Genomic DNA, 20,181 nt, shown 5'->3' on the forward strand with positions numbered 1-20,181 from the left:
GGAGGCGCTGCGGTCGCGTACAATGGTGACAATGACAGGTACTGTAGTGGCACTAATACTAATGGCACTCATGTGAAACCGGTAACAATAAATGCACACAGGGGTATACTGCGAATATAAATTAAGATGTTGAAATCAAATCTGATGTTCTTTTACGTTTTATTTGGTGTGTGGAAGGTGTGCGGAAGAGGGGGTAGTCTTATACGGCGAGTATATAACAAACTCTATATTTTGAGTGGAAATGTTGGGGGTCGTCTTATACGCCCAGTCGTCTTATATGCCGGCAAATACGGTACATATAATCACAAAACAAAGGAAACGCAAAGGGTAGAGAAAGAAATTAAATTCTATGCGATAAGCTAGGCCAGCTGTTGTAATATGACCTGCACGGTCATGCAACACTGTACCCAAGCTAGATTTTTTTTATCATTTTGTTCACACAACTAGAGCTGTCTTTTGGTGGTATTTAATCACCACTGGGTTTTTTATTTTGTGTTAAATAAACAAAAAAAGACTGAAAAAAAAACAACTTTTTTTTGTTTCTGTTATAAACGTCTGTAAAAACTATTCTTCATAAATATAGGTACAGATTTCCCCCAAATTACCCCTTTTTGGAAAGTAGATATTCTGCAGTATTTAGTAAAAGGCATGGCAAGTTTTTTGACGTAATTGTTTTGTCATAATTTTGTGGAAAATAAAGAAATGAAAATAAAATTTTTCATCATTTATTTTACATGCTGTCACCAGTGCAGTACAGCATTGTTATATATGTTGTGTGGCAATGATCAGGGACACTGACTGGAGACAGTATTAAAAAAAAATTCATATATGTTTTCATTTCTTCTTTTTCTTACAATTTTTTTTAGAAAACACTGTTATCAGAGTAATATAATGTTACCATAGTAACATTGTACTACTCTTGGAAAGTGATCAGTATTTGTTTTTTTTTTTACAGTTTACCATTGTCTATAGCAGTGGATTTCACTGCTATAGGCAAGCATTTAACTGAATGAAATCAATTCATTCAGTCCTGAGGTAAACAAGAAAAATAACTTTTCAAAAAGTACATATAATCACAAAACTAAGGAAACGCAAAGGGTAGAGAGAGAGATTAAATTCTATGCAATAAACTAGGCCAGCTGTTGTAATATGACCTGTATTCAACCAGTCATCTGTCCACAATGATTAACCACTTCAATACTGGGCACTTTTACCCCCTTCCTGCCCAGGCCAATTTTCAGCTTTCAGCGCTTTCACAGCATGAATGACAATTCCGAGGTCATGCAACACTGTACCCAAACTAGATTTTTTATCATTTTGTGTACACAACTAGAGCTTTCTTTTGGTGGCATTTAATCACCACTGGGTTTTTTATTTTGTGTTAAATAAACGAAAAAAGACCAAAAACTAAAAAAGATAAGTTTTTCTTTGTTTCTGTTATAAACATCTGTAAAAACTGTTCTTCATAAATGTAGGTACAGATATCCCCCAAATTACCCCTTTTGGAAAGTAGACAGTCTGCGGTGTTTAGTAAGAGGCAAGTTTTTTGACGTTGTAATTTTTTTGTCATCATTTTTTGGAAAATAAAGAAATGAAAATAAAATGTTTTCATTTTTTTTTTACATGCTGTCACCAGTGTAGTACAGCATTGTCATATAAGTTGTGTGGCAGTGATCAGGGACACTGACTGGAGACAGTGTCAATACCTATGGTAGTGAGCTCTATAGATCCACAGCTTGGGGTTCTCCAGGGCGCGGAGTCTATGCCCCAGCCTGCCTGTTCGCCAGGGCCCCTGATGGTGGGGATGGACTTGCGGCAGGCTGGGACCAGGTCACGGCCCCCAGGTACACCCAGCTGAGGTGGAGGAGACCGCTAGCAGGAGCAGGGTACAACGGGAGAAGACACAGGTAATCCAACAGGCAAGCCGAGGTCAGGACAGGCGGAAAACAAGCAAGGTCAGGAACAAATCCGGGGTCAGTACACAGATAGACAATATAGGATTCACAACGGAAACACAAGGGAGCTCCAATAACATGAAGTTGCTCAGGCAATGTGGCCTAGTCTGAGCACATCTTATATAGACAGGCAGACAAGGAGGCGGGGCAGGAAGTGATGGAAGGGAAGGAAATAAAACCCAGAAGACAGCAGACGACGCCCATAGAGGAGCACAGACAAACACACATGTGAAGGAATCAGGAGCAGCAAGGAGGTAAGAAACAAGAAGCTGAAAGCTAACTTGTGCCAGACAGTATGAAAAAAATCATATATATTTTTTAAAAAAGTTTAATTTTTTTTTATTTTTTCTTACATTTTTTTCTTTTTCTTAAATTTTTTTTTATAAAACACTGTGATCAGAGTAATATAATGTTACCATAGTAACATTGTACTACTCTGGGGAAGTGATCAGTATTTTTTTTTTTTTACAGTTTACCATTGTCTATAGCAGTGGATTTCACTGCTATAGGCAAGCATTTAACTGAATGAAGCTGATTCATTCAGTGTTCTATTTATGACACAGATGGCTGTGATTGGCCCAGTCTGTACCATGTGACCACTGTAACCAATCACAGCTAGCAACACAATTGGATACATTGGGTGGCATGAAAGTAAGCTGTCCGTTGTTTACAATTGTCATGTGACCTGCTGTGATTGGTCTCAGCGGTCACATGGTACTGGGCTGGTACACAGATCTGTCATCGGCTGTGTCTGAGGGACAAAGCTGGCGAGAAATCTTGCCTCAGCGCGGCCCCACGGGTGCGTTCGAGGCAGAGATCCAGGACAACGTCATATTGGTATTGGCCAGGCGGGAACTGATTAAAACCATCACCTCCAAAGGTGGACAGTTTAAGGACAGTTTGTCCTATGTGCATGGATGCTACGTTATAATTGAAGTGTACTATGTAATTAGTATCATCCAAGGGAATTATCATGTATTTAACTCCCTTGAACAGACACAACTTGGTCTGTTTGGAACCAACAAAGTTGAATTGGAAGATGTTTCTCAATCTCAAGAATAGGAGTTAAACCTCACCCTCTCAATCAACACTATTTGTATTTGTAATCCTTATGCTGCTAGCATTACTAAATGGATAGGAAAGTATATCATATTTACTTGTTTTAAACTTTTTTTTACATTTCTTCAGTCACATCCTGGTTTCCATGCCTAGGCAAATGATGTCAGACATCCCAGAAGTCTTCAGGTGGAGAGGGAGGGTTCTCAGCCCAGTCAATGCAGATGGATTCCAGGGAGTAAATGCTACATGAATCATCTGCCCTAACTCAAGATGGACATGGCTAAAAATGCCAGGGGCCTTTTTTCAAAGGGCTTTCTCAGCAAAATAAAGTATGGAAATATGGACGGATGGGGAAATTTGCTTTGTATATTAACAATTAATTACATAGCATTTTTGGTTTGTGGTGCTCAGGTGCAGTGTAGTTCCAGTTTAAAGGAAATGGCTGCTGTTGCCTACTTTTTCCTCTTCTTCCCTGGAGTCATAGGCATGCATCCATTCTCTTAGATCTTGCCCTGGGAAAGCTGTGTGGAGAATTGCTGCACTTCCCTCACTCTTTCTGCTGGTCTCCTGCAGCAGATGTCAACTGTGAATCATGCCTCCTTGATGAGTTGCAGGCTTCTTCAGTATGATACTACCTCATGGTGCTCCATTTTTCTGTGGCTGAGGAGGTAGGGGAAGTTTCCTATGCTTCCTTCCTCCCTATGTTTCTTTTTGGTACCTGGAAGAGTTTATGGGGTCCCCAGAGCCTTGAGAGGATCTTTGCTGTGTGTCAGGCCTATTGTCTGTGTTCCTACATACTAGGCAGGGTGGAGGAGCGAGAGCACCCAGTAGTAGCAGCTCGCTACTTTCTCAATAGAGCAAAGCTCCTTCATGGTCCGATCTGTCTACAGGTATCTGTTGTGTTTCGTCTAATTCAATGAGAGAAGACAGTCAGATTGAGTTAGGTGTCAGAGTGGGAGCACTATCATTCAGCATCTCTTTGCCATAATGGTTCAGCCACTCTTTCCCCATCATGCCTTGGCTCTTTCTCAAGACTGTTGTCCTCTAACTCCAAAATCTGTACCTTGTTCTCCTCTCAGCACACCACCTATCAGCAACATTTATTGCTTTAACATCTTTAACCTGGTTGTTTCAAAAATCCATGTATATAACTGCTGTTGACAACTGCTGTTGCTGTTGACAAGCAATTCCAGTTCATACCTAGTTTATGTGCATGGCATTATGGTAACTGTATTACGGCGAATGAGTGTAAATGTGTGATATTCCCTACCATCAGATAATCAGAATAAAAGGCAAAACCTCACAAGTATATTCAGTAAGCTGAATGAATTGAATGTTCTACCTCCAGATATCCCAGGACATGGCAAACTGAAAATAGGGATGAGCTAATGGTATGGAGATAATGCGAGCAACAGGAATCGTGATTGGTGATGCATTTATGGAGGACATTTTTGTTTTGCTTTTTTAATAAAGGACTTGTCAAATGTTTGACAGTTTTTTTTAACATCTAGGTAACATCTTTTTTTTGTAGGGGAACATGTACCCAGTTCACATGATCCCCATGTTGAGGGCATGTGCCTAGTACAGTTTGGAGGAGCTTGCCAAACCCCTTTTCCTGGCCAGCCATGTTGTATACATAGATTAAAGGTCTGGTATTTATTTATATGGATTTATAGGGTGGCATCAGGCATATATTTTTTTCTGAATGAAGTAGTACTCCTTTAAACTGTATACCAGACTAAAAAGGGTCTGGTGTGCATTTTTGGGGTGACACCACACATTTTTTTATTCTGGCTGTAGGGAGTGCTACAGGAAAAGTGATATTTAAAAAAGAAGAAAAATTATATACTTTAGTTCAAACTGTGATTTTGGGGGACCTTTGAGATCTGCGTGCTTTTTTTCTTAGCAAAAAAAAGATGTCATTTGCTGGCAATTTAAAACACATTTTCTCTTGTAAATGTCAGTGCTTTAAAAAAACAATGATCCTGGTTGAATAGATATTTCTATAAACTATTTTTTGCATTGGTACCTGTTCCCCTGGGTAGTGCTCACTCTGCCACCCCCCATCACCCTGCTGTTTCTTGACATGACTAGAGTAGTAAAGATGTCTTGTATCCCATCTGCTTGACCATCACTGCACCCTTATACCACTTAAATAACCATGCATGACAACAACTTGGAGTTTAATGGTCACAGCAGCCCTTTATTAACAAATCTGTATAAATAACAAATAAATAACATGTCAACAATAAACACAGGATGAATGGAGTCCCCAAGGTCCTAGTAGGCCTCAGTTAAGCTAGTAGATGCGTCACTTAACAGTAGGCCTTCAGTCGCAAGACCACCAACTTGGAGACAACAACAATATGCAGGTGCACCATACTAAATATTAGAAGCCATACTTCAGATGGGTCCTACAATGTATATTTGTGCCCCATAATAACCTCCAAAGACCTTGTACCCCGCCAGCTGCCATGACAGAACCACACAAAGTACAAAAGACCACTAAAACAACCACAGAAACACCAGTATTGGGATAACAAAATGATTATGGTGGGAGGGCTGGAAGTATTCCCCTACTTAACTCTTTCGACTGAAGTTTTCCTGGAACCCTCCTGCTGACCACTCCCTTGAGATCACCCCATCTTCAACTGACCACCTATCTGGTAAGTCCCTGCAAACTTATTTTCTTTTAAAACTGTCAACCCCCCTTCCTGGACCCAAACCCATTTAACCCATCATGCCGGCCCTCCATCTATGTTTTTTCTTTCTTGTACTCTGGGTCTAACTTTCCTTTGCCTATTAGTCCATAAAATGGGTATTTTTAATTTGACAGTTTGAAATTGATTTTAATGGGGTTCTGGTTTGGCATCTGAATTTTGCTGAACCCTGCTCGAACTGAATTCATACCAATTAGGCTCATCATTAAATGAAAACCTTCATGGACATATATACAATATGATTTTAGCAGTTTGAGAACAACATACTTTATATGTACTATGTCCTGCATAATTTTAGTTAATTAAAATATATCTTTGTTAGAGATATTTGCAAAAAGGAAACAGAACAGAAGATGGAAGATAAACAGCTTGGCTTATATGCAGAACAATGTACATTCAAAGGAAATTACTTTTTATACACTGATGAACATGGAGGGATATTGTGATTCAGATGTTCACAGCTTTATATATGTGTGAAAACATGAGATATATGTATATGTATATATATATATATATATATATATATATATAAAATGTGTTCCTGAAAATGTATATATAGATTGAGTTATGTAGATGTAGTGCACACACACGGCCATGCTTGTATCACATAAACAATAAAGGGTGGTGAAAAAAAAAAAGGATATTAGTATATTAAAATTCTATATACTGTACTTTAAAGTGGTTGTAAACCTCTGACATCAGATATGAACAAAGCATATCCTTCTATGGTGTGTACTTTTCTCAATCCAGAGCACTAAGGGGCTGATATACTAAAACTGGAGAGTGAAAGCTCTGCATAGAAACCAAACAGCTTCCATTTTATTTTTCAAAGCTTTTTTGAACAAGCTGATAGAAGCTGATTGGCTACCCTGCACAGCTACACCGTATTTTGCACTTTCCAGTTTTAGTAAATCAATCCCGTGTAATTTCTGTTTGCTGCCATATTCCTCTGCTATCTGCATGAGTCACTTCTATGCAGGGGCGGACTGACTATTTGGAAACTCGTGCACTGCCCGAGGGCCCGGGGTCAGTAGGTGGCCCCATGAGATGCCCCTGGTACCTTTTTCATAGGCTTTTTTGAGTTTGGGCAAGGACACGGGGGCCCCATGATCCCCTATTGCCTGAGGGCCCCATGAGTTGTCAGTCGGCCCCTGCTTCTGAGAAGCATTCCTGACACCAAGAGGAAAAAAGGTAACAGGAGAGGGAGATCAAGCACACAGCCCATGATTGACAGTCTCAGCTCTGTTTCTGTGTGCTGTGTGAAGGGGGGGGGGCTTGTTCCTTCCCTCTAATCAGCTTTCACTGAGCTCTGCAGAGTGTAACTTCAGCTCCCTGCCCTCTGTTTTCTGGAAGCTCAGGCAAGCTGCATAAATTCTACCCTTTGAGTGGCTGTAGAGAAGAGATGGCTGCAGATAAGTGTACCTGTACTTACTGTATGTAGGAGGATCTGTTTCATCTCTGTTTATAACCTGAGCTCAGTCACTTCACTGGGTATATGTAAGGGTTTACAACCACTTGAGCCTATGTTGAAGAACTTATTTGCTTGCTTCAAATGGGTTACAATGGGTCTCCATACAAGTCTATGGGAATACAAAACCCACCTGAAGTCAAAGGCAGGTTCGGACAATGAATTGTGAATGATCTCAGAAGCATTGAAAATTTATTTTAAGCTGATGCCAATTTCACAAGCCCAAAGTCACTCAACATACCCTAAAGTAATTTTATTGTTGCTTACAAAGAGTATGGAAAAACAGAGGATTAGAAAGCAAAAAACCATCTCATATATTATTGCCTTTAGTTATACTTTAACCGCTTCCCGTCCGCCCTATAGCAGAAGTACTGCTACAGGGTGGCACAGGTGCGCAAAATCACGTATATACGTGATTTTGCATTTCCGGGTAGTGGGCGCCTTACCCGCGCTGCCATTCGTGGTCGCGGCTGTCAATCACCGGGTCCCGGCCAGTGATTACTTGCTCGTGCCCAGTGATTGCCGAACTGTAAACAAAACAGTTCTCTCCCCCGTCAGCTACTGCACACTGCTTTGCATGACTGTGCATAGCACAGCCATGCAAAGCAGTGTGCTTACAGTGAAGCAGGAACATAGCCCAGTATGCAAAACAGCACACAGTTAACCCTTTGATCGCCCCACATGTTAACCCCTTCCTGCCCAGTGCCATTAGTACAGTCAGTGCTTTTTATTAGCACTGATCACTGTATTGTTGTCACTGGGGATGTCAGTGACACAAGGTCAGTTCCCTCCAGTGTCAGAACGCCGCAGTCCCACTATAAGTCGTTGATTACTAGTAAAAGTAATTAAAAAAAAAATCCCAGTATATATACACCGCCATTTGTAAACACTATACATTTCACGTAAACCAATTAACTTACACGTATTAGGATTTTTTTCCGCAAAGACATGTAGCAGAATACATTTTGACCTAAATTTATGATGAAATTTGTTTTTTCAAATTTTTTCACTGGACATATTTATTGGCAAAAAGTCAAAAATATAGTTTTTTTCTGATAATTGTCGGTCTTTTTTTTAAAGCACAAAAAATAAAAACTGCAGAGGTGATCAAATACCACCAAAAGAAAGCTCTATTCGTGGGAAAAAAAGGACGTAATTTTCATTTGGGTGCAGTGTTGCATGACCGCGTAATTGTCAATTAAAATAACGCAGTTCCATAATGCAAAAGATGACCTGGTCAGGAAGGGGGGTAAATCCTCAGGAGGGCAAGTGGTTAAAGGGGTATGAAACGCAAAAACAAAAATGTTTACCAATTCTTGGATATGGTGGCTACATTAGTTCTTTTTTTAGGCCTTTTAAAATGTATTTCACCTGGTGATCCTGTCAGTAACACTCTCCTGTTAGGATGTCTGCATTCTGGATGAAGAAGTAAAGCAGACACTTTTGGACAGCAGCATTTTCAGTCTGGGGAGAGGAAAGTGTTAGACTAGCAGATGTACAGTAGATGGACTTGACTGACAAATTAAAGCTGAACACCATCTAACACTTTATAAGCAGATACATTAACAGTTTTTCTACGCACATACGTGTGTAAATTATGCTCCTCTCTGGGCACATTTTTAGGGCCCCCCCTTCTTTATGGGACTGTGGCAGGGGAAATAAAGTTTCAACTCCTCCCACTGTTTAAATACAGTGGGGGAACATTCTAGAAGGTCAGTAGGGTTTTTAGTCCCCCCCCCCATTGGTGTGAGGAGGAGAAAAAAATGTTTTTAAAGCTTCAAGTCCCCCCATGGTATACTAATATAATGGGGAAGATTCTAGACATTGGGAGTTTTCAGCCACCAACTGCACCTGGACAGTTTTAAGCCCCCCCCCCAAGGTATACTAATATAATGGGGAAGATTCTAGAAATCGGGAGTTTTCAGCCACCAACTACATCTGGACAGTTTTAAGCCCCCCCCCCCCCAGGGTATACTAATATAATGAGGAAGATTCTAGAAATTGGGAGTTTTCAGCCAACTACACCTGGACAGTTTTAAGCCCCCACAGGGTATACTAATATAATGGGGAAGATTCTAGAAATTGGGAGTTTTCAGTCACCAACTACACCTGGACAGTGTTAAGCCCCCCCCCCCCCCCCCCCGGGTATACTAATATAATGGGGAAGATTCTAGAAATTGGGAGTTTTCAGCCAACTACACCTGGACAGTTTTAAGCCCCCCCAGGGTATACTAATATAATGGGGAAGATTCTAGAAATTGGGAGTTTTTAGCCACCAACTACCCCTAGACATTCCTGGAAGAAAAAGTGACCAATAGAGAGAAGAAATAGAAAGAGAAGAGGGCTATAAAAAGGGGGTCCGCTATCTCTGTGGTGCTCCCGTCCAACCCACCCACTTTCATTACAGCAAATTAGTATTGGTAAGCAGGGGTGGACTGACCATTCGGGCTCTCGGGCACTGCCCGAGGTCCCAGGGTCAATAGGGGGCCCCATGAGATGCCACTAGTACCTTTCATAGGCTTGTTTGGGTGTGGTTTTGAGTGTGGGTGAGGATACAGGGGCCCCGTGATCCCCTATATGAGTTGTCAGTCCTCCTATGGTACGTATCATATTAAATGATGGTAGATTACGTAAGTATGTTAACTGCAAGAAGATGTATGGTTAATATGTATGGTTGGTAAGTGTTGTGTTAATAAGTACAGCTTGAGCCGTAGTGACTAAGCTGGGGTTTTTGAGTGAGATTCATTTAAGTAAAAATGTTTTACAATTATTAGTAAGCTAATATGTAAAAATAGTTATTATAAAGAATGATATTTACACCAATAATAAAATGGCCGCGGCCAAGTTAGCACCAAACAATAAGAGTTGTGGTCTTTTATTGTATAGAATAAAGAATACTGCCTACAGTCCCATAGAGCTGCATTCAGAATCTTTTAAGAAAAAAGAAAAATAACTCTAAAATAAGTGTTTTTTTTTCTGTGTGTGCATCAGGTCTAAGGCTAGGTCCACACTGCTGCAATACGATTTTGATCTGGCTTTAAGTGCGGTTATGTGGTGCTACTTGGATGCTACTTTGATAAGGTTTGTATATTCTATGGGGCCAAAAATGCACTGCAGTCACACTAAAGTAGTAGAGGAACCTTTTCTAACCCTAGGTTCACACCTAAGCATTTTCTGCAGTGTTTTGCAGAAACACAGTACAGTCCAATTAACATGATTTCCTATTGGACATTTTCACACCTGTGCACTTTTACCTGGTGCATTTTTTGGAAAGGGTCAGGGGCTTTTTTGAACATTCTTGTTTCTATAGGCCAGTGGTTCTCAACCTGTGGGTCACGACCCCTTTGGGGGTCGAACGACCCTTTCACAGGGGTCCCCTAAGACCATCAGAAAACACATATTTCCGATGTGTAAAGAGCAGCTACTGTTTAGAAAGCAGCTGCTGTGTTGAAAGCAGCTACTCTGTTAAAAGCAGCTGCTACTGTGTTGAAAGCAGCAGTATTGGAGGTAAAACGACACTCATGAATTATAATTACTGGGTAAATAATTTTATGGTTGGGGGTCACCACAACACGAGGAACTGTATTAAAGGGTCACGGCATTAGGAAGGTTGAGAACCACTGCTATAGACTGCAATGGAAAAGCTGCAAAAAAGCATATATTGCATTTGTGCTTTGTTCTTAAATCTGCCTAGCAACAAGAAACATAAAAAGAAAGAAAAAAACAAACAAACAACTGCAAAACACCTCAAAAGCGCAAGTGCAAAAATGCAGAACACAACGCAGAAACGGCTCAATCGCAGCCTGCATAGGTGTGAACCTAGCCTAAATTCACTCCTTGATGAGTTGCATTGATGGAAACAGACGCCATTGAAAAATCCTGCGATTCTGTGCAACTCAAGTCGCATCTGAAATCACACTAGTGTGAACCAGACCTAAAGATGCAGTTAAACTTTTGTAAATTTATCTCATAATTTTGACATAGCAGCAAGAGCCTCCTGAATTACATTTTAATATGAAGTCATAGCGAGCCTTTTTTACATAACGATCCTAGTGCAGCCTGGACGCCAGCGAGATTCCAATAAATGACCTCCTATGTGTAGGAAAGCCCAAGCCTAAGAGCTATTTTGTCACAGTACTTACCTATGGGAATTACATTTGTGTCAAGCAGAGCCCAAGTATCATTTTAAGAGCTTCCCACAGAAAATTGAATGACACTGGGCTTTTTTTCTTTCTTTAGAATGCATATTCTCCCATGCCCATAAAATAAATCTAACACTCACAGCATGAAAGCGATAGTAGACAGAGATTGCAGAATAATTCACAGTTCTAATGAGATTCTGTGAAAGGCAGAATGAATCAAACACATCACCCTCTCACCACCCATCAGTTAGAGCCTGGCTGATAAATGAACAGTCTCTAACAAAGTGTTGAGTCTTGGCAGCAGTTTATGGGTTAAACAAGCTGTGACATCATCACAAGCCTATGCATGGTCAAAGAATCGTTTGCACGCTAAATTCATCAGTTTGTGTTATTTTCATAGCAACAATACACCCAGCTAGTTACAGTAAGTGAATGTTTAATGGTGCATTCCAGAACAAGATGTAACAATCTGCGTTTGCCACAACTGTTTTGTATCGAAAATACTCATTTACAATTAATTGATAATAATCAGTCATTTCTTTTCCATGCGCTAAAACAACTACAGGTTCATTGTTTCAGTCACAGCACATAAACAATTTAAATTGTTTACAGTTGTGACCAAAATTATTCAACCCCCACTGAAATTGAGTGTTTTGGCCAGTTTGACATTGCTTTTGATCATTCAGTCATCTTGCTTACATTTACATTAAAGAGGCACTTGTAGGTCAGACAAATATAACATAACAGTTATAATGAAATAACCACAAATGTCTTTTCTGTGCTCACAGCATTATCAGTTTTATTCAACCCCCAAGTGACATTCAATCTTAGTACTTAGTACAGCATCCTTTTACAGTTATAACAGCTTTTAAACGTGAAGCATAGCTTGACACAAGTGTCTTGCAGCGATCTACGGGTATCTTCGCCCATTCTTCATGGGCAAAGGCCTCCAGTTCAGTCACATTCTTAGGCTTGCGCACTGCAACTGCTTTCTTTAAGTCCCACCAGAGGTTCTCAATCGGATTTAAGTCTGGTGACTGCGATGGCCACTCCAAAATGTTCCAGCCTTTCCTCTGCAACCATGCTCTAGTGGACTTGGAGGTATGCTTGGGATCATTGTCCTGTTGAAAGGTCCAACGTCTCCCAAGCCTCAGGTGTGTGACGGACTGCATCACGTTTCCATCCAATATCTCCTGGTACTGAAGAGAATTCATGGTACCTTGCACACGCTGAAGCTTCCCTGTACCTGCAGAAGCAAAACAGCCCCAAAGCATGATTGACCCTCCACCATGCTTCACAGTAGGCAAGGTGTTCTTTTCATCATAGGCCTTGTTCTTCCTCCTCCAAACATAGCGTTGATCCATGGGCCCAAACAGTTCTAATTTTGTTTCATCAGTCCACAGAACACTATCCCACAACTTTTGTGGTTTGTCCACATGGCTTTTGGCATACTGCAGTCGACTCTTCTTATTCTTTGGAGACAGCAAGGGGGTACGCCTGGGAGTTCTGGCACGGAGGCCTTCATTACGCAGTGTGCGTCTTATTGTCTGGGCTGAAACTTCTGTACCCACATCTGACAAATCTTTTCTCAGTTCCTCAGCAGTCACACGGGGACTTCTCTCCACTCTACGCTTCAGGTAGCGCACAGCAGTCGAAGTCAGCATCTTCTTTCTGCCACGACCAGGTAGCGTTTCAACAGTGCCCTTTGCCTTGAATTTGCGAATGATGCTTCCTAAGGTGTCTCTTGGTATGTTTAACATCTTTGCAATCTTCTTATAGCCATTGCCCTTCCTGTGAAGAGAAATCACCTCTTCTCTTGTCTTCCTGGACCATTCTCTTGCCTTCACCATGTTTGTAACCACACCAGTAAATGTCTAGAAGGAGCTGAGTATCACAGTCATTTTAAAGCTGCCTAATTGGTGCTTATTATGCTTGATTGCTGCTCGGTGACATCCACAGGTGTTTTCAATACCTGATGGAAAGCACCTGTATGAACCTCTGTTCTTCAGAGTGGTAGTCTTTAAGGGGTTGAATAATTGTGGCAATGAAGAAACCACATAAGAACCATTTACTACTGTATTACATAAACAATTGATGTCATTTTAGTTGCATTTGGGTAGTTACAACGTCCTTGTAGGATTTGATTCTGAATACAATTCCAAATGTACACTATAGTCCCTAAACCCCTTTACAGCATTGGGGGTTGAATAATTTTGGTCACAACTGTATAATATTGCCAATGCCATTTTCCATTTGGATGACTATAATAGCAACATTTTAATGAAAAAGCTTTACTTAGATATTTCAAAGAACAGATTTGAACAAATGATTCCTTAAATACGAGTATAAGATCATTGGCTCGCCAAAAAAATACTAGGGATGTGTGGAAAATCCTATTATAAGGCTGCTTTCACATTGGGCAGAGTCTGTTCTGATCAACATGTGATCAGCTCATAGATCCCCTGCTGATTGGAGTAGAGCGTGAGGATGACATGGATGCAGTATCTGCAGAGCGGACATAGACAAAACCCGCTCTGCTCTATGGGCAGCCAGGAATAAACAAACTCTGCTGTCCATTTACACCTGGCTTTCCTCCAATCAGATTAGCCTAAACAGACGAGGACGGATCCCCTTCCGTTTTTTTTAGTTGACCAGATCAGACCTGGAGGTAGGTGGGTGTAAACGGACACAAGTCCAGTTACACCCGCCTGTCCATAGGAATGAATGGACCATCCGATCAAATCTGCCTGAAAAACTGACATACAGATCGCCCGTGTGAAAAGGACATAAGGTCCGCTTTACAGTGCTGTGACCCCAAAGTTGTGTAACTTGCTTGATATTTCCTTGCGACTTTTGTGATTTAACATTGAAGTTGCACCAAAGTCGCAGAAAAGTAGTGCAGGAGCATTTTTTTGTTGCTGAAAGTGAATTGAAAATGAATGCATTTTGACTTTATGTGTTGCAAGTCGCATGATAAGTCGCACCAGTGTGAACCAGGGCTAACTGGGGACAATGTTAAGCAGGCCATAGATGATGATTTTTTTTCCCTTCAACCAGTAGGTGGATGGGGGGATCACTGAGTGTGTTGATGAGGGACTATCTCCCACAGAGCAATTGTATTCTGACAGCAGGAAGAGTTCCCCACCATCAGAAAAAAATGATCAGTGTTGTCAGCTATAGCCGGTGGCAATGATCAAGAAAAAAAAAAAGAAACTGGCAGGCTGATTGTACAGTAGTTGATCACAAGCAGGGGCGGACTGACCATTTGGAAACTCGGGCACTGCCCGAGGGCCCGGGGTCAGTAGGGGGCCCCATGAGATGCCCCTGGTACCTTTTTCATAGGCTTTTTTTAAGTTTGGGCAAGGACACAGGCGCCCCATGATCCCCTTTTGCCCGGGGGCCCCATGTTTTGTCAGTCCGCCCTTGTTAACAAGATCAACTTCTGTACAAACAGCCTACCCATGGGTTGAAATTGGGCTATTGCAAATCGGATTGCCCAAGTGAAAGGGGCATACGGCTCGATTTACAGTGCTGTGACCCCAAAGTTGTATGACTTGCTTGGGATTTCCTCGTGACTTTTGTGATTTAACATTGCAGTCTAAGGCACTCAAGCTGCACCAAAATCGCAGAAAAATAGTGCAGGAATCTTTTCTTGACACTGTGGTTCGAGTTGCAATGAAAATTAATTGAAAATGAATGTGTTTTGACTTTTTGTGTCGCAAGCTGCACGATAAGTCACAGCAGTGTGAACTGGGGCTAACTGGGGACAATGTTAAGCAGACCATAGATGGATGGGGGGACCGTTGAGTGTGTTGATGGGGGAATATCTCCCATGGAGCTACTATATTCTGACAGCAGGAAGAGTTCCCCACCATCAGAAAATAATGATCAGTGTTGTCAGCTGTAGCCGGCAGCACTGATCAAGAAAAAAAAGAAACTGGCAGGCTGATTGTACAGTAGTTGATCGCAAGATCGACTTCTGTACAACCAGCCTACCCATGGATTGAAAGTGGGCCAGTCCCTGCTGAACTAGTTGAATTTCGATCCATCTATGGCCGGCTTTACACAAGTAAAATGGTTCTCAAAACTTGACATTCACATCTATTGTATAACATCAAACAATGAGACACACAAACTGATTCAACACTTAAGTATAAAAATAACAGGTGTGATGTAGCCACATCTATCTCTGAAAGCGGTTACTGAGGAGTTCTGGGTATGGCAATTTTTACATAGTTACAATGGACCAGCTTGGCCCAAAATACTGTCGATTTGTACTGTATGTGCCATACCTGTGGGATCCCTATGGAAGCTGGAAATTACTGTAATAGACACAGCTACTGCAGTGATCTCCACTAGCTTCCAGATTCCATTCCAAGTTGCTGCTCTGCTGTATTGTTAACTTAAATAGTTGCTCACGTGGCATAGATGGGAAAACATTGCATTTTCTGATTAGAGGTGGAGAGATGGAGCTGTGGTCCTTGAACAGGCTTCTATTCCAGTCCTACCTTTCCTTCCCCTACTGCAGGCATGTGCTGAGAATAACTGCAAGGAGCTTTCACAGTTCTATTTCCTCTCCCTGCACAAAAGAGATGTGATGAAGTAACCCCACACTTGCTGCATGCAAGTTAGGGTCCATGCACACTGGGAAAAAAAAAATGCTGCTTATACAGGCCTTTTATGTTTTTTTTTTAAAAAAATTTCCATCAGCCTGTGGAAGCAGCTCTATTTTAGCCTATGTTATATATTCATTACAAAATCATTCAGCCTGGGTTCACACTGATGCAGTGCGGAATTCACACCGGTTTCCGTGCGAATTCCGCACCGCAGCACAATCGCACCCCATTCATGCGAACCGCTGCGGGTGTGTATGTTAAATTAACAAACTCTGATATCAGTTCACAAAATGTGGTGCAATGTGCAGAACATATAATATAGATATAATAGAAGAGGACCTAGTTCAAAGCCTCATAGTACTCTACTAGTGACTAGTCTCTGCCCCAAATTAACCCTATACCAAATTGGACTGTTAAGTCCCTACTTTATGATATGCAGAATCGTAGCCCCCTGTGATCGCTGTGACCTATCACAGTGATCACATATGTAAACAAAGGCTGCATGTTGCAAGCCACTGTCCTTGATCACTGGACACCCTAGCGCAGTGTCATTATGGTGACATTGTACTGGGGTGGCTAGTGATCAGTGTTGTCATAGATAAAGGACGAGTAATACCCTACAATCAGGAACATTGGCTGGCTTCTCTGAAGCTGTATGCCAGCACAGCCAGCCAATGTCTCTGATCACAGTGTCACCATAGGAGTACAGCCAGCCACTGAGCCTGATCCCCATCAAACCATTAAAGTGTCATTATACCCGTGCATCCAACCACAGTGTCCTTAATCAGTGCCACAGCAGCCACAGTGTCTGCAGACCACTTCAGCCAGCTACAGTGTTCCTGATGGCTGCCAAACCAGACCAGTATAATCAGCAACAGTGTACCTGATCGCTGACACACAAGGTCCAGTGTCACCAGACCTGTGTAGGTCACCAGTGTTCCTGATTGTCACCACACTAATCCCAGTGTCACAAGACCAGTGTTAGACAGCAACAGTGTTCCTGATTTAAGAAAAAACTGAAAAAAAAATCCTCCTGCGCTGATATGGAAATAAAACCTACTTAATAGTGGCCAACACCCTATAGTGATAACCAATCAACCAAATAAAGGAAATATAGTAAATGGTGCAGCGCTAACTAATACAAATAACTAAACATAAAATATAATATAATAAAAAATAAAGTGCTATAAATGTGATAACACAAATAAAAGTGAACAACACTGGTGTAAGGGTCACCTTTATGACCTAATTTGGTGATAAACACACAGAATATCCAATAAATAAACTCATGTTAAGTGTCCTTATTCATACTCAAAAAAACCTATAAACCAAACACTTATAAGTCCATAAATCACAAATATTTAGTGTTCTCAAAACCATGCCATATGTGATAAGTGATAGCTTTGTGCAAGTGCCAGCACACTTTAAATCCACTCCAGCTGCAGTGCCTCCTCACCTCCTATACTTGACCCCAAAGGGCCAAACAAGCATTCAGGATCACTCTGGATCCTCCACATCACCGGCTGATCACTCTCCAGAAAGCCAAGGATTATAAACAATCTCCTGTTCCTCCTCCAATACTTCCTCCTCTGCCCTTAATCAGGTGCTCTGTGGGGTGAATAATAAAAAAGATCCTCCATAGTGTAGTATTTAATGCAGTCTTTATATTAAAAATGAAAGAAGTACACTCACATGAACATGCAGTCCCTTCCTCCTGCTGTGTGTGGGTATGCTGCATCCATGTGGTATTCCTGGGTGTACTAGGTGTGCTAAGATGGTGTCCTCCACCAGAAGTGCGTTACTCGTACCGGAAGCTGCATGTCGGCGTACCTACGCATTACGTCACAAGGTCTCGTGACTTCCTCTGGGTATATCCCGAGGAAGTCACAAGACCACGTGACGTAACGTGTAGGTTACGTCACGTAGCCATGAACAGTATTCCTGATCACCACCACACAAGTCCCAGTGTCACCAGACCATTGTAGACTAATGCCAGCATTCTTGACTGCTACCATACTAGTCCCAGAGTCACCAGATCAGTCCAGCCAGGAAAAATTTTACTGATTGCAACCAAACAAGCCCCAGTGTCAGCAGAGCCGTGTAAGCTAGAAACTGTTCCTGAATACAACCAGAGAAGTGCCAGTGTCACAACAGCCAGTGCAGCAAGCAACAATGTCCCTGATTACTGACACAACACTCTCAGTGTCACCATACCAGTTTAAGCCAGCAACAGTATTCCTGTGCACCATGGCACTGGTCCCAGTTTCACCAAACCGGAGTAAGCCAACAACAGTGTACCTGATAGCAGCCACACCAGTACCTGTGTTGCCAGACCAGTGTAAGCTAGCAACAGTGCTATTGATTGTCCCTAAACCAGTGCTAGTGTTACCAGACCAGTGCAGCCCTCAGCAATGCTTCTGATCAATGCCAGACAAGTCTGAGTGTCACTAGACTAGTATAAGCCAGCAACAATGTTCCTGATCGCTGCAACACCAGTGACAGTGTCATCAGAGCCAGTGCAGCTATCAACAGTGTCCATGGTTATTGCCACATCAGTACAGTGTAACCAGGGCCAGTTCAGCCAGCAACAGGGTTCATGATCACTCCCCCACAGTACAGTGTTGCCTCTGCCTCTTGCTGCCTATACTGACCCTAGCCTGTTTATTGACCATGTTTCTGCACTGGCAGATCTACACTGATCCTTTGACTGTTTGCTGACCGCGTCTATGCCTGCTGCCAGGAACAATCTTTTTGCCTGTTTATTGACCATGTTTCTGCTTGCCATCTAAACTGACAATCTGTACATCCCACTCACAATGTTCATTTGAGACACCATTCCCACCTATCTTCTGTGTACTACTGCACTCCTGAAACCACAGGAAATCTTTTGTGCACCCTTTGTTTAGACTCCTGTACTTCCTGCCAGTGAACATGGCATCTCTAAGGGCTGCTAAGTACCAGTAGGCTAGGTTTGATTGGCTTATAGGAATGAGGGGCTGCTACAGGTGAAGCTACACTAAGCTATATTCCCTGATTGCTTGTACAAAGGTGAACATTGTAGTATACTGCTTTGTGATACAATGTTGGTTGATTTTTCTTACACACAAGATACAATGTCTGTTAGATAATCAGTCCAAACATTGAAAAAGTCTTACGCAGGTGGTATCTCTATACTTGGAAGAAGTAGCAAAATGAAATCATTTTGGAGTGAAATTCTAAGTATGTCCATGCTCTGTGTGAGAAATATCTTATTACATTGACAACTCTGTGTACTGATATACATTTTCATTTTCTTTCCACATTTTCCAAAAACTTGTGTCAAAAAATGTGATATTCAAAAGACCCACCATGCCTCCAATTAAATACGTTGGAGGGTTCACTTCACAAAATGTGGTGATTTTATTACTTCAAGGCCTCAAGACGTTTGATAGGTAGTAAAGAATTCATACTCCTTGAAAGCCTGAAGGTGCTCCCTGGATTCTGGGCCCCTCTATGCATCCAGGCAATTAAAAGGTCTCATGTGGTATCCCCATACACGGGAGCAGTGGAAGAATGTGTTTTGGGGGTGTAATTTTGAGTATGCCCATGCAGTGTGTAAAGAATAACTTGTCAAAGTTACAAATTTGTAAAATCAAATCAAATGTTATTTACTTTCTTCATTTTCGTAAAAAGTGTGGCAAAAATAAAATTCCAACTTCCAATAATGTGCATGCTTCTTACTAAATGCCTTGCAGTGTCTACATTTAAAAAATGGGTTATTTGGGATGTGTTTGTGCTGTCCTGGAATTTCAGAGCCTAAGGATATAAGATTACCAGTCAAGTCAGTACAGCAGGGGTGATACATTTCAAACATATATTCCATAGTTTTTAGACTCTTTGCCTTTCACGCAGACTAAATAAAATACACTTATTTCTGAAACTAAGGGAAAGCATTTATTTATTTTAATGTTTGATCTTTTTTCCTTATATCATAATAAAAACCAGTGTTGATTAAATACAACCAAAAGAAAGCCCTAGCTGTCTCAAATGATATTCATTTTGGTACAGTGTTGTATGACAATGTAAATATTATTCAAAGTATCACAGTGCTGAAAACTGAAAAATGGCCCAGACAAAATGGTGGTTTAACATGCCGCTCTTCAGGTGGTAATAGTATAAATCAATAAGACCTTGAAAGCCTAAAATTTGGGAAACCTAGAAGACATGTTCCTTTCCTGGATC

At 41.4% G+C, this 20,181-nt stretch overlaps 1 protein-coding gene across 1 annotated transcript in view; it reads right to left on the reverse strand.

The window, feature by feature from the left end:
* MYRIP (myosin VIIA and Rab interacting protein) overlaps positions 1–20,181 on the reverse strand; it is a 609,431-nt gene that overhangs the window by 341,819 nt on the left and 247,431 nt on the right.

This window comes from Staurois parvus, unplaced genomic scaffold (assembly GCF_062004578.1).
Source record: "Staurois parvus isolate SC_StPar_1 unplaced genomic scaffold, SC_StPar_1.0 ptg000130l, whole genome shotgun sequence".
NCBI lineage: Eukaryota > Metazoa > Chordata > Amphibia > Anura > Ranidae > Staurois > Staurois parvus.